The sequence below is a fragment of the Lithobates pipiens genome, unplaced genomic scaffold (assembly GCF_037356315.1).
Source record: "Lithobates pipiens isolate NorthernLeopardFrog02 unplaced genomic scaffold, aLitPip1_a1.2 Scaffold_25, whole genome shotgun sequence".
Classification (NCBI taxonomy): Eukaryota; Metazoa; Chordata; class Amphibia; order Anura; family Ranidae; genus Lithobates; species Lithobates pipiens.
In genome coordinates, this window is record NW_027507787.1 from 60,023,715 (window position 1) to 60,035,852 (window position 12,138).

A 12,138-nucleotide genomic window follows, 5' to 3' on the forward strand; every position below is an offset into this window, starting at 1 on the left:
GGCCTGAATAATAAACAAAAACAACTGACCATGTCCAACAATGCTGGTTTATGAAGCTTTTACTGTATTGATGCACATGAAAATAAATGAATGCTTTTTTTTTGTTTGTTCTCACAGTGCACAGAAAGTTTGTATCTCATCTTTTATCACAGCCTTGATTTTATTGTCACACACTTGTCTTGAGCTAACTGCCGTGAAAGGGCATTTCGGTTGTTGCTGTCAAATTACAGAAATGTATTTGTGTGACCCTGGTGTACACCAGCTGGGAGGCTTCCTGCCTCTGGAATTATTTTTTATTTTTTTTTTAACTTATTCGTTTGACCCTGACACCCACATCTCCTCCTTGTTCATCTTTATTAAATCCCTCTTGATGTGTACCAGGGCAATCTTGATGTCTGGCGGCGGGGATGCCAGTCTCTAGGTCTGCACTAATCCAAGCAATGCAAGCTCTGCAGCCATTCTGTAAACCTAGAGAGGCTAAATCGAGATGTCTCAGATTTAATGGAGCAGTATTAAAACCTCCCGGGCATCTTCTGTCTGGACTATTTAACCTTTTAAATGCAGCATTCAGCCACATTCAATTTGCACAGCCTCAAGCTTAGGGAGAGAATAATAGATACATGTTCAGAATCCAAACGGCTTTAATTAAATATACAAATAAAATACATTTCAATGTTTTAACATTGCTGATATAGTGACAACTTTCATACATCACATATTTCATTTGTGACAATCTGACAGCAGGAGATTTAATCTGCAAGGCATTTTGTACAAGCAAAATGAAAAATAAGATAGTAAAATTTATGCGGCTTCATATATATTTGCAAATATATGTAACTGGGTCCTTTGTTTTTATTTAAATGTTAGAAGCAGGTTAATTACATTTCCTCTGCTGGCTAGCAGGGTTGTGTGCTGGGGAATTTGCCAAGGGTGTAACTACCACCATAGCAGCCCATGCAGCTATTACAGTGCTTGGGGGCAAGGGGGCCCACTCAGTGGGTCTCAAAGCAGATATTAAAGAATACCCACCTCCTGCTGTTTATCGGTCCCTGCCTGCTGCTGGTAAAGAGTATTCTGATTGCTGGCTCAGGCTTACAAAAACACTCAGCTCAAGTTGTGCAATTTTCAGTGCAACTTCGAAGTCTGACTTTTTATATGACTTTGATAAGACCTTTACACAATCTGGCATTGAAGTTGTATCAAAGTCAGATAAAAGTAATGCAGGAACCTTTTCTGAAGGTACCGACTTTATTAGTGTCCATTGGAACGGCTCTCATACAGATACATGGAATTTCACATGTCCTGCAACTTGGGGTGTGAAAGGAGCCTTAGGCTTGCCATACACTAGTGGATTTTCAAAGGAACATTTGTACAAAAATTTGGAGAAAAATTCTCAGTATGTTTGAAAGCTCTGCAAATGTCATTGAAAAGCATTTTAAAATGTAATTTACATTTAACATTCAATTTCAAAATGAATGGACATTACTGAATGAAAACCACAAACAATGCTAGCAATTTGTTCATTCGAGAACATTTTTCTTTCTTGCTCCTTTTCATTTTCTCACCACTGCGTTCAAAATTAAATTTTGTTTTCACACCACTATTGATTAGAAAATCAAACATACATACTTTTTTTTGTCAGAAAAATACCATTAGGTTCGTACAAACATACAGGTCCTAGAGCCAACATACACTATATTACCAAAAGTATCGGGACGTCTGCCTTTACACGCACATGAGCTTTAATGGCAATCCAGTCTAAGACCCCATATACACTATTAGATTTTCTATAGATTTTTGTCTTCAGATTTACCAAGAAAGACCATGTAGTGCAATGGCCTGCCTGATTGCAAACAAATTGAAATTCTAAAGCCCCATACACACTATCAGTTTTTCTGCTGAGTTTTTCCTTCAGATTTACCAAAACCATATAATATGAGGTCAAACCTTAGGAGTTTCAATTTGTATGCAATCAGGCAGGCCCTTGTACTACATGGTTTTGGTAAATCTGAAAGAAAAAATCAGCAGAAAAAACTGATAGTGTGTATGGAGCATTAAGGTTTGACCTCATATTATATGGTTTTGGTAAATCTGAAGACAAAAGTCTGCAGAAAATCTAAAAGTGTGTATGGGCCTTTAGTCCATAAGGTTCAATATTGAGTTGGCCCACCCTTTGCAGCTATAGCAGCTTCAACTCTTCTGGGAAGGCTGTCCACAAGGTTTAGTCTTGTGTCTATGGAAATGTTTGACCATTCTTCTAGAAGTGCATTTGTGAGGTCAGGTACTGATGTGGATGAGAAGGAAGCACACAGGGATTTGGGGCACAGGGCCTCACTGTGCAGCTGCTCACACCTACACCTCTACCTCACAGAAGCATCTACATATGAGTGCTAATGCTGCGGAGTGCAACATGGCTACAGGTTAGCAGCAGAGCCAAGCATAGGTGGATTGCCCTGAACAGTCCAGCAACTAAATGGACACTCCCCAAGACCAAAAACCACTAAATCAGATGATCCTATCTACATACACCTCTCATATGGCGCTGAGAGTGCTGTGATGTGGAAGGATAATTTCTATAGCAAAGGTGAATACACCCACAAAGCTACACCACCTATGTATTGTTATGCTACACTACCCATCCAGCCTCCTTTATCTATTTATACATATTATAACACACAGACCAGATTTGGCCCTCTAAGGCTCTGATGAAGAGGAAAACACTTGAAATGCATTAGCTATCATTTGATTATCCCTTGTGTGGATATCACTTTATAACAATCTATTAAGTGTTTAACATTGCTTTTTATTCATATGTACAAATTTGTAGTATTATTCTGTATATACCTAATTTGTTTATAATAAACTCTTTTTTAATGATTCATGCATTAGGCCATGCGCCTTCCTTTTTCCTTTATATATAGCATTTTGGACTTCCCCTAGGCGTCCTAGGCAGCGGTGCATGCATGATCACTTCACACTTATATCATTAAGAATTTCAACCCCCTTCTAAGGCCCTCTGCACTAGCACAGGAGAATATCTTTTTTGTCTATATCTTTACTGATGTGTACGAGAAGGCCTGGCTCGTAGTCTCCGCTCTAATTCATCCCACAGGTGTTCTATCAGGTTGAGGTCAAGACTCTGTGAAGGCAAGTCAAGTTCCCCCACCCTAAACTTTCTCATCCATGTCTTTATTGACCTTGCTTTGTGCACTGGTCCAAATCATTTGGTGGAGGGGGGATCATGGTATGGGGTTGTTTTTCAGGGTTTGGGCTTGGCCCCTTTGTTCCAGTGAAAGGAACTCTTAAGGCGTCAGCATACCAAGAATATTGGACAATTTCATGCCCCCAACATTGTGGGAACAGTATGGGGATGGCGCCTTCCTGTTTCAACATGACTGCGCAACAGTGTACAAAGTAAGGTAAATAAAGACATGGATGAGTGAGTTTGGGGGGGAGGAACTTGACAGGCCAGCACAGAGTCCTAACCTCAACCCGATAGAACACCTTTGGGATGAATTAGAGTGGAGACTGCGAGCCAGGCCTTCTTGTCCACATCAGAAGAGTTAAAGCTGCTATAACTGCCAAGGGTGGGCCAACTCAATATTGAACCCTACAGATGACGATTGGGATGCCATTAAAGTTCATGTGCGTGTAAAGACAGGTGTCACAATATGTTTGGTAATATAGTGTATATCCAAATACCTCTGTGGCATATGATTCCGAATATACATACTTAAAATGAAAGATCTCTATCAAAATTCAACCTGTGTATTTAACATTAGTTTCATTGGTTTAAGAGGTTTAAGAGTTACCTGCCTGTAATTGTCGATAAGTGCTTGACATCCAGCCAAAACTTTTTTTAAGTACTGGATCAAGAGCCCCGGATTGCAGAATAAACTAAAAGAGAATGTAATCCTTTCCTACTCAATCTAAAACTGAAAAAAAAAAACAGTTTGGGTTGGACTTTAATTATTACCAGTACAAGGTTGTGCTTTAGCAGGGGGCTATAAAAGGCCACCATTAATCCAAATGTAGAGGAGACTATTAAGAGGACTGGAAAAATCCACCACTGACTGCAATTGCAAAAGGATTAATATTAGAGGTGCAATTTGGGCCCCTACTGGCTATTAAGTTTAAAGTATACCAAAATCAAATTACTTTTATATGACAAAGTAGACATTAGTTAAAATCCCTATAAGTTTAATTATTTTTTTGCCGGTCGTGTGCCATTTGGTAATTATTCCACCACTTTCTGTTTTAGACACACCTAAAATTAAAAGAAAATCTTTCCAAAATGAGCAGAAATCCCTTTTTAAACAGTTGTCCCTGGAACAGGTGTCCCCATTGGAATATTTTATCTTGTCTGCTGCCCCAATGATAGCTGTAGAGTGTTGGACTTCCTTTCACCTGGTTCTACTGACAAAGACATCACCTAAAACTATCAGGGACACATGCTAACCTTTTCCCACTTTATCCAGCATTTAATGTAAAAAATTGTGGCATTAGATTCACTTAGTAAGACAGGTTATGTGTCCAAAAATGTGCAATACTGTTTGCCACATAAAAGGGTGAACAGGGGAGTGAAGATTTTTCATTGAGGTCCTGTATTTGGTAGTAACAATCCTAACATTTGCATTGTCAACATGTAGCTTTACCTGGTTTAAGGCTTTTTTTTCAAAGACAGAGAGTAAAAACTATTTGAAACTAATTAGAATTCAATTTCTAGTCATTTTGTTTGTTTCATTTTCAAATTTGAGCAAGTCTTGTATTTAGCTGTAGTATTATTCCATATATCTTAAATGCAAATTGCCCATCGTCATAAAGAATATCTACTGAATTATCCTTTAAGTGAGTAGTCAATGCCCGTATCCAAGCAATAGGAAGCATCTTCATGAAGCATAGGCAACATGCATAAATCACTGTCTCTCAAATCATTTAATTCCTGTTGAATGTCCACTTAATGTCTCTTTCCTTGTGATGCTCAGGGAACCCTTTTTGCTCACCTCTAGTTTACTTCACTGGAGAAAGTTAAGTATAACTAAGTGAGTGGAAAGTGCCTGTAGAATGAGATGCAACATTTTACATAGACCCTAGGGTGGTATAAACTGTAAATGTGGCCCTGTTTGGCTGTTGAAAAGTTTGTAAAGAGGCATAAGCTTCCACTGCACTGTACCGCCCTTCAGAAGGTCGCAGCAGAGCTCTAATACATGGGCGATTCTCAAGGGAACAATAATCAATCTACTGGGAAAATCCAACCTGCTAAATAGACTTTGCTCCTAAGATCTATCAGTCAGGCTGTCTGCTTCATTCTGAAATCATTCAAAACCTAAAGCATCAGGAATATCTGAGAACCATCTCATTTCTATTGGCATCTGTATTATTACCTGCCTGTCTTCTGTTAGAATTTAATTACTTTTTATCCTTCTTTAAAGTTTTAAGTTGTACCCATTTGTATGTGTTTCCCCAATCTGGAAAACAGAAGAGAGATTGATTAGCCCTTATATACATTGTGCTACGTTTATTTCTTTTCCCACTATGTCTTTAATCAGTTTCCATGGTGTCATTTGTCTCATTCTTCTTATTTTCAGAATGTTTTTTGCCTGTTCAAAAAGGCTCCACTGGGGGACTTTCAAGCCTGCTGCAATGAACCACTTAGAAGGGGTGATAGTGAAGGACATGTGAACATGAAGGACAATTGGTAAATCACTTAAAGTGATTGTAAAGGAACATTTTTTATTTTTTTTTAAATAACAAACATGTCATACTTACCTGTTCTGTGCAATGGTTTTTCACTTAGCAGCCCCAATCCTCCTCTTTTCCGATACCCTGTCAGCGGCCCCCCCAACCTTGCTGAGTGCCCCTGAGTGCTATGGGAGCACTCATGCGTTCTTGCTCCTGAGTCCACAGACACAACAGGAGCTGCTCTGCCCGCCTCCTGATATCTTCTCACTGCCTGTGGCCGATGGTTCCCACTGCTGTGTCTGAGCCAATGAGGAGAGAGAGCCTCTGCTCTTGTGCACATCGCTGGATCGAGATCTGTCTCGGGTACGTTTTAGGGGGCTGGATGGGGGGGCTGCTTGCAAAAGGTTATTTACATTAATGCAGAGAATGCAATAAGGTAAAAATTTGCACCTTTCAGCAGTAATGGACAACCTGGATGCTGGCCCCCATAGCCCTTTACTCTCCATCACAAAGATTAAAAAATATATATATAAAATTTGTAAGCTGCCCTACAAAACGTAGCTTTTCTTTATGTGTTTGATAATTGTCAAAAAAGACTACATATCTGGGCCTTGTTGCTCTATACACTGTACACATATGCCACTGTCCTCGTATCCACAAAATACTCCAAAAAGCTGTGCAACAAGTTATAGTCTTGCAGACACTCCTATATCTCAGTACAAAGGATCATTAAAAAATGTTTCCATTACCTATGCTTTTCTGCACACAAGATAGCACTTTGTCTGTCTGAGCATACATTAAAGAAAAACTTAAATTAAAACCCACAACTGTTGAGACAATCAACACTTTGGTCGGGACTATGTAACGTACAACTTAATTTATAGAGAGTTGGGGCCAACGGTAAGTAACATGCAAAACATTAGGAGTTTGGCAGTCAGGATGAATCCCTGTTCATATTCGAGTCCCCTCTTACACCAGAAGTCCCCATAAGAGTCCCCCTTATATCAAGAGTCCCCCCTTACATCATAGTTTTCAAAGTCCACTCTTGCATCATAGTCCCCAGAGTCTCCCCTTACACCAGAGTCTCCAGAGTCCCACCTTACATAAGAATCCCCAGAGTTTCCCCTTTAATCAGTGTCTCCAGAGTTTTCCCATACATAAGATACCCCCATACATTAGGGTTCCCAGAGCCCCCCCCCTTTAAATTAGGGTCACTAGAGTCTCCTATTTACAATATCTCACAAACGTGAGTACACCCTTTTCACATCTTTTCATGTGACAACACTGAAGAAATTACACTTTGCTACAATGTAAAGTAGTAAGTATACAGCTTGTATAACAGTGTAAATTTGCCGTCCCCTCAAAATAACTCAACACACAGCCATTAAGGTCTAAACCGCTGGCAACAAAAGTGAGTACATCCCTAAGTAAAAGTGTCCAATTTGGGCCCAAAGCGTCTATATTTTGTGTGGCCACCATTATTGTCCAGCGCTGCCTTAATCCTCTTGGGCATGGAGTTCACCAGAGCTTTAGTTGCCACTGGAGCCATCTTCCACTCCTCCATGATGACATCACTGAGCTGGTGAATGTTAGAGACCTTGAGCTCCTATACCTTCCATTTGAGGATGCCCCGCATATATTCAATAGGGTTTAGGTCTAGAGACATGCTTGGCCAGTCCAACACCTTGGTGTGTTTGGAGTCATTGTCATGTTGGAATACTGCCTTGCAGCCAGTCTCCAAAGGGAGGGGATCATGCTCTTCTTCAGTATGTCACAGTACATGTTGGCATTCATGGTTCCCTCAATGAACTGTAGCTCCCAGTGATGGCAGCACTCATGCAGCCCCAGACCATGACACTCCCACTGCCATGCTTGACTGTAGGCAAGACACACTCACCTGGTTACCGCCAAACACGCTTGACATCATCTGAACCAAATAAATTTATCTTGGTCTCCCCGGACCACCGGACATGGTTCCAGTAATCCATGTCCTTAGTCTGCTTGTATTCAGCAGTCTGTTTTTCCTTGTTTTCTTGTGCATCATCTTTAGAAGAGGCTTCCTTCTGGGATGACAACCATCCAGACCAATTTGATGCAGTGTCCGGTGAAGGGAACTACCCCTACAATCTCTGCAGCAATGCTGGCAACACACACACGTGTATTTCCCAAAGACAACCTCTAGATATGATGCTGAGAACGTGCACTCAACTTCTCGTCTCGTCGACCATGGTGAGGCCTGTTCTGAGTGGAACCTGTTCCATTAAACCTCTGTATGGTTTTGTCCACCGTGCTGCAGTTCAGTTTCAGTGTCTTGACAATCTTCTTATAGCCTAGACCATCTTTATGTACAGCAAAAATTCTTTTTTCAGATCCTCAGAGAGTTCTTTGCCATGAGGTGGCATGTTGAAGTTCCAGTGACCAGTGTGAGAAAGTGAGAGCAATAACACCAAATTTAACACACCTGCTCCCTGCTCCCCATTCACACCTGAGACCTTGTAACACTAAAGCCCCATACACGCTATCAGATTTTCTGCTGATTTTTTCCTTCAGATTTACCAAAACCATATTATATGAGGTCAAACCTTAGGAGTTTCAATTTGTATGCAATCAGGCATGCCCTTGCACTACATGGTTTTGGTAAACCGAAGGAAAAAAATCAGCAGAAAATCTGATAGTGTGCATGGGGCATAATGAGTCACATGACACCGGGGAGGGAAAAATGGCGAATTGGGATCAATTTGGACATTTTCTCTTAGGAGTGTACTCACTTTTGTTGCCAGCGGTTTCGACATTAATGGCTTTGTATTGAGTTATTTTGAGGGGATTACAAATTCACAGTTATACAAGCTGTACACTCACTACTTTACATTGTAGCAAAGTATAACTTCTTCTGTGTTGTCATATGAAAATATATTTAAAAAATTTACAAAAATGTGAGGGGTGTACTCACTTTTGTGAGATAATGTACATCAGGGTCACAATTATCCCCTTTTGCATCACAGTTTAGAGAGTCCCCATTTCTATAGTGTGCCTAGTCTCTTGTTATAAGTGTGGTAGGCAGCAGGGCAGAGCACTGGGAGCCGTTCGGGAAGAGGAAGTTCTATCTGACTTCTCTGAATGCTGGGATAAGCACATGGTTAGTTATTAGATACCTGGCAGTCCTAGCAACCAACCACCAGCAGTGAGTGGAACCTGCGTTGGAGACTGGGGGGAGAAGTGAAGACACAAGATACACCGCCTACTTGGGCTGCCAGCCAGCTGTGGAATTTTCACAGACAGTTTCTCCTGTCCACAGAAACAAACTATATTTCCATACATTTTATGTCCACTTGGTTTGTTTTAAACATGAGCTAATTCCCTGTTTTGAAGTATATCCAGATATGTAGGCTGCTGATGTTATGTTCAAATCTCAACATTTAAAAGTCAAGCTTGAACCCACCCCTCCCACCTTCCAAGCCTCTCTACTGATCCAGTAGTCTACCTATTACATTAAACATAAAGGAGGTTTGGTTTACAGAAAGGGTAGGGCCTAGTTTGAGTTTACAGGTAAGATGTGCTTGTAACTTTAGCTGCCTATATTTATTGATTCACTGATCCTGGTAGCATGCATACTTTTAAATTACTTTTTTTCCTTTAGAAATTTAATTTTGTGCAGGGACTGTTGTAAACATGGGAAACAGGACAGGCAGCACAGAGGCAGAAGTACATAAAATACTAAGGATGCCACATGCAATCTCACCAAATTGCAGTGTTTTGGAAATGAACTATAAATGTATGGCGCGTGGTATTTAACCACAGATAAAGTATAACATTTCCAAAGAGAGGCTTCTAATCTATGTTGGCGAGGATGTCCAGAAATAGGATCTATGATCCATATATGGTGGACATGCCATAAAATTTGAGAATTTTGGAAAGAGGTATTATTAATAACTGAGGAAATCACAGGATTTCATATACCAGAAGAGCGTAGGGCATGTTTGTTACACGGAGTCACGCTGCCCATTAAACAATTCAAGAAAACACTTATACCTTGTTTTTTAAATGCAGCAAAGAGTTTAATTCCTCGGATGTGGAAAAACTCAGAAAGTCCCTCTCTAAAAAGTTGGTTTAGCAACATAAATAATATGTATAACTTGGAGCATTTAAGGTTCAGTGGAGAAATAGGCGAAGCGGGGTTTATAACAAGATGGAAAGATTGGGAAAAATACAAGCATACAGAGAGTTATGCCGACATGATGGTGGAGGTATAATATGACTCTGGGCTGATAGTATAGGGTAGGTGTTTTTTTTCTTCTTTGATATTGGGAGAGACCGTGGGTGGGTGGCGGGTGGGGAGAAGGAATAGACGGGATATTACTGAATAATTTTGTATACGGTGAAATGTTTTGATGCCCAAGGGGCAAAAAAAATAAAATATATATAATAAAAAAAGTGAGAAAATACCACACTCAAGAGATAGTCTTTTTTTGTTTGCTACGATGATGTGAAATTGGGGTGAGACTATGATGAATGTAAAAGTTGAATTAAGTCTCCCAAAAGGAATCACTGAGGTGGCAAAAAGAAAAAAAAAACACGGAAAACATGTACCACTTTACAGGCATACTATAGACACCCCCAGGTACGAAATTTAAAGGAATATTTCACTTTTATTGTTTCACTTTAAGCATTATTAAAATCACTGCTCCCGAAAAAACGTCCATTTTAAAACTTTTTTTTTGCATGGCTACATGTCTCCTATTCATGTTCGTGTCCCATAGATTTTAATGGGGTTCGAACAAATTTTTTGCCAGTTCGCACGTTCTGCTGCAAACCAAACCGGGGGGGGGGGGGGTGTTCGGCTCATCCCTATTTATAATAATGTGAACAAAACCTTACAAATATGATTGCAAGTTCATAGAAAAAGGTGCAAATTAATTGTGAGTATAATGTGCATCAGTAAACAGCCAGCAGATTTAAGGTAATTCTAGCAGACATAAAACACACCTGCCTGCAGAAATAACAAACTGAACATCCATAGATTGTGTGAATTTATTTAGACTGCTACACCATCATATGCATCATTTTTAAACATAGATGAACACTGGACACAAACAATTCAAAATTGCAATATGCATCAATGAACAAGCCAAGAATGTGCCAAATCAACAAGTGAGGTAATCTGATCTTTCACACCATCATCACCACTGCCAATAAGCGATTTTGGATACAAACGACGGAATATGGTGGATATTCCAAGAGAAGCTAGAATGATAATTCAGAAAAAATAGGTGAAAAGGCAATACCATAGTGTGATTCCGTTTATTAAAAAACATATAAAAACAACAGGCCAAGTGACCGCTTATTTTGTAAGTGCCTTTCCTCGGCATTGAAGGTTACAGGCGCAGCAATGTCAGGTGAAGTCTGATGCAGCCACCCCGCTTGCTCCCACTTGTAGCAAGTAGCGTGCGTTCCACCGCCTGATCTGCTGAAACTGGAAGTGGTCGGAAAAGGTTGTGTGACCTAGTAATGCCTCGATGTACGTTTCGTTGTAATGGTCCCTCTCTAATGTTTTTTTACCTTGTTTGTTAATTTTAACGCATAATTTCCATGTTGTTCTGCCTACGTACTGTTTTGGGCATGGGCTTTCCAAAACATAGGTAACATTTTCTGAATTACAAGTAATTAAGGATTTAAATTTTTTTTAATTATGGTTGATTACTACTGATTGAAAACTTTAAATTTTTCTTTTTATTCTTTTTGAAGTTCTTCATGCTTTATACCTAGTGCAATAATGAAAGCCCTCTCTGTCTAGGAAGGTGGACTGAATTTTGGGGGGGATCAGGAACGTTGGGTGCAATTCTATTATGTAATCCTGGTGCCCTTCTAAAAATAAGTAAATTTAGTAAAACAAATTGTGGTAAAAATAAGTAAAATAGTAAATAAATTGTGGCTTTGCAATTAGTACACTTCTTAGATCTTTATCTTTGAGAAGAATGAGACAATATTTTTTAAACACTTTTTCTACTTCTTTATACTGGGATTAAATCCTGTCAGAAAGGCTGTAGCTGCTTTGAAAGGTAATTTAGATTTTTTTGTTAGGCAGTCATCTCTGTTCATATGTAAAACTTGTGTTTGGCATTATTGCAATGCTCAGTCAGGGGTAGGGAACCTTGCCTCTCCAGCTGTTTTGAAACTACAAGTCTCATGAGACATTGCAAGACCCTAACAATCACAGGCATGACTCCTAGAGGCAGAGGCATGATGGGATTTGTAGTTTCAAAACAGCTGGAGAGCCGAGGTTCCCTACTAGTCTAGCTAAATAGCCTTTTTCGACAAATCTTTCTGTGAGAATGGAAGATTGTGCCTCAAAATCCCTTACCGTAGCACAATTCCTCCTCAGCCTCATATATTGTCCCTTAGGAATTTCTGAAAGCCATTTAGGGTGGTGACAACTTTGTATAGGTACATACCCGTTTC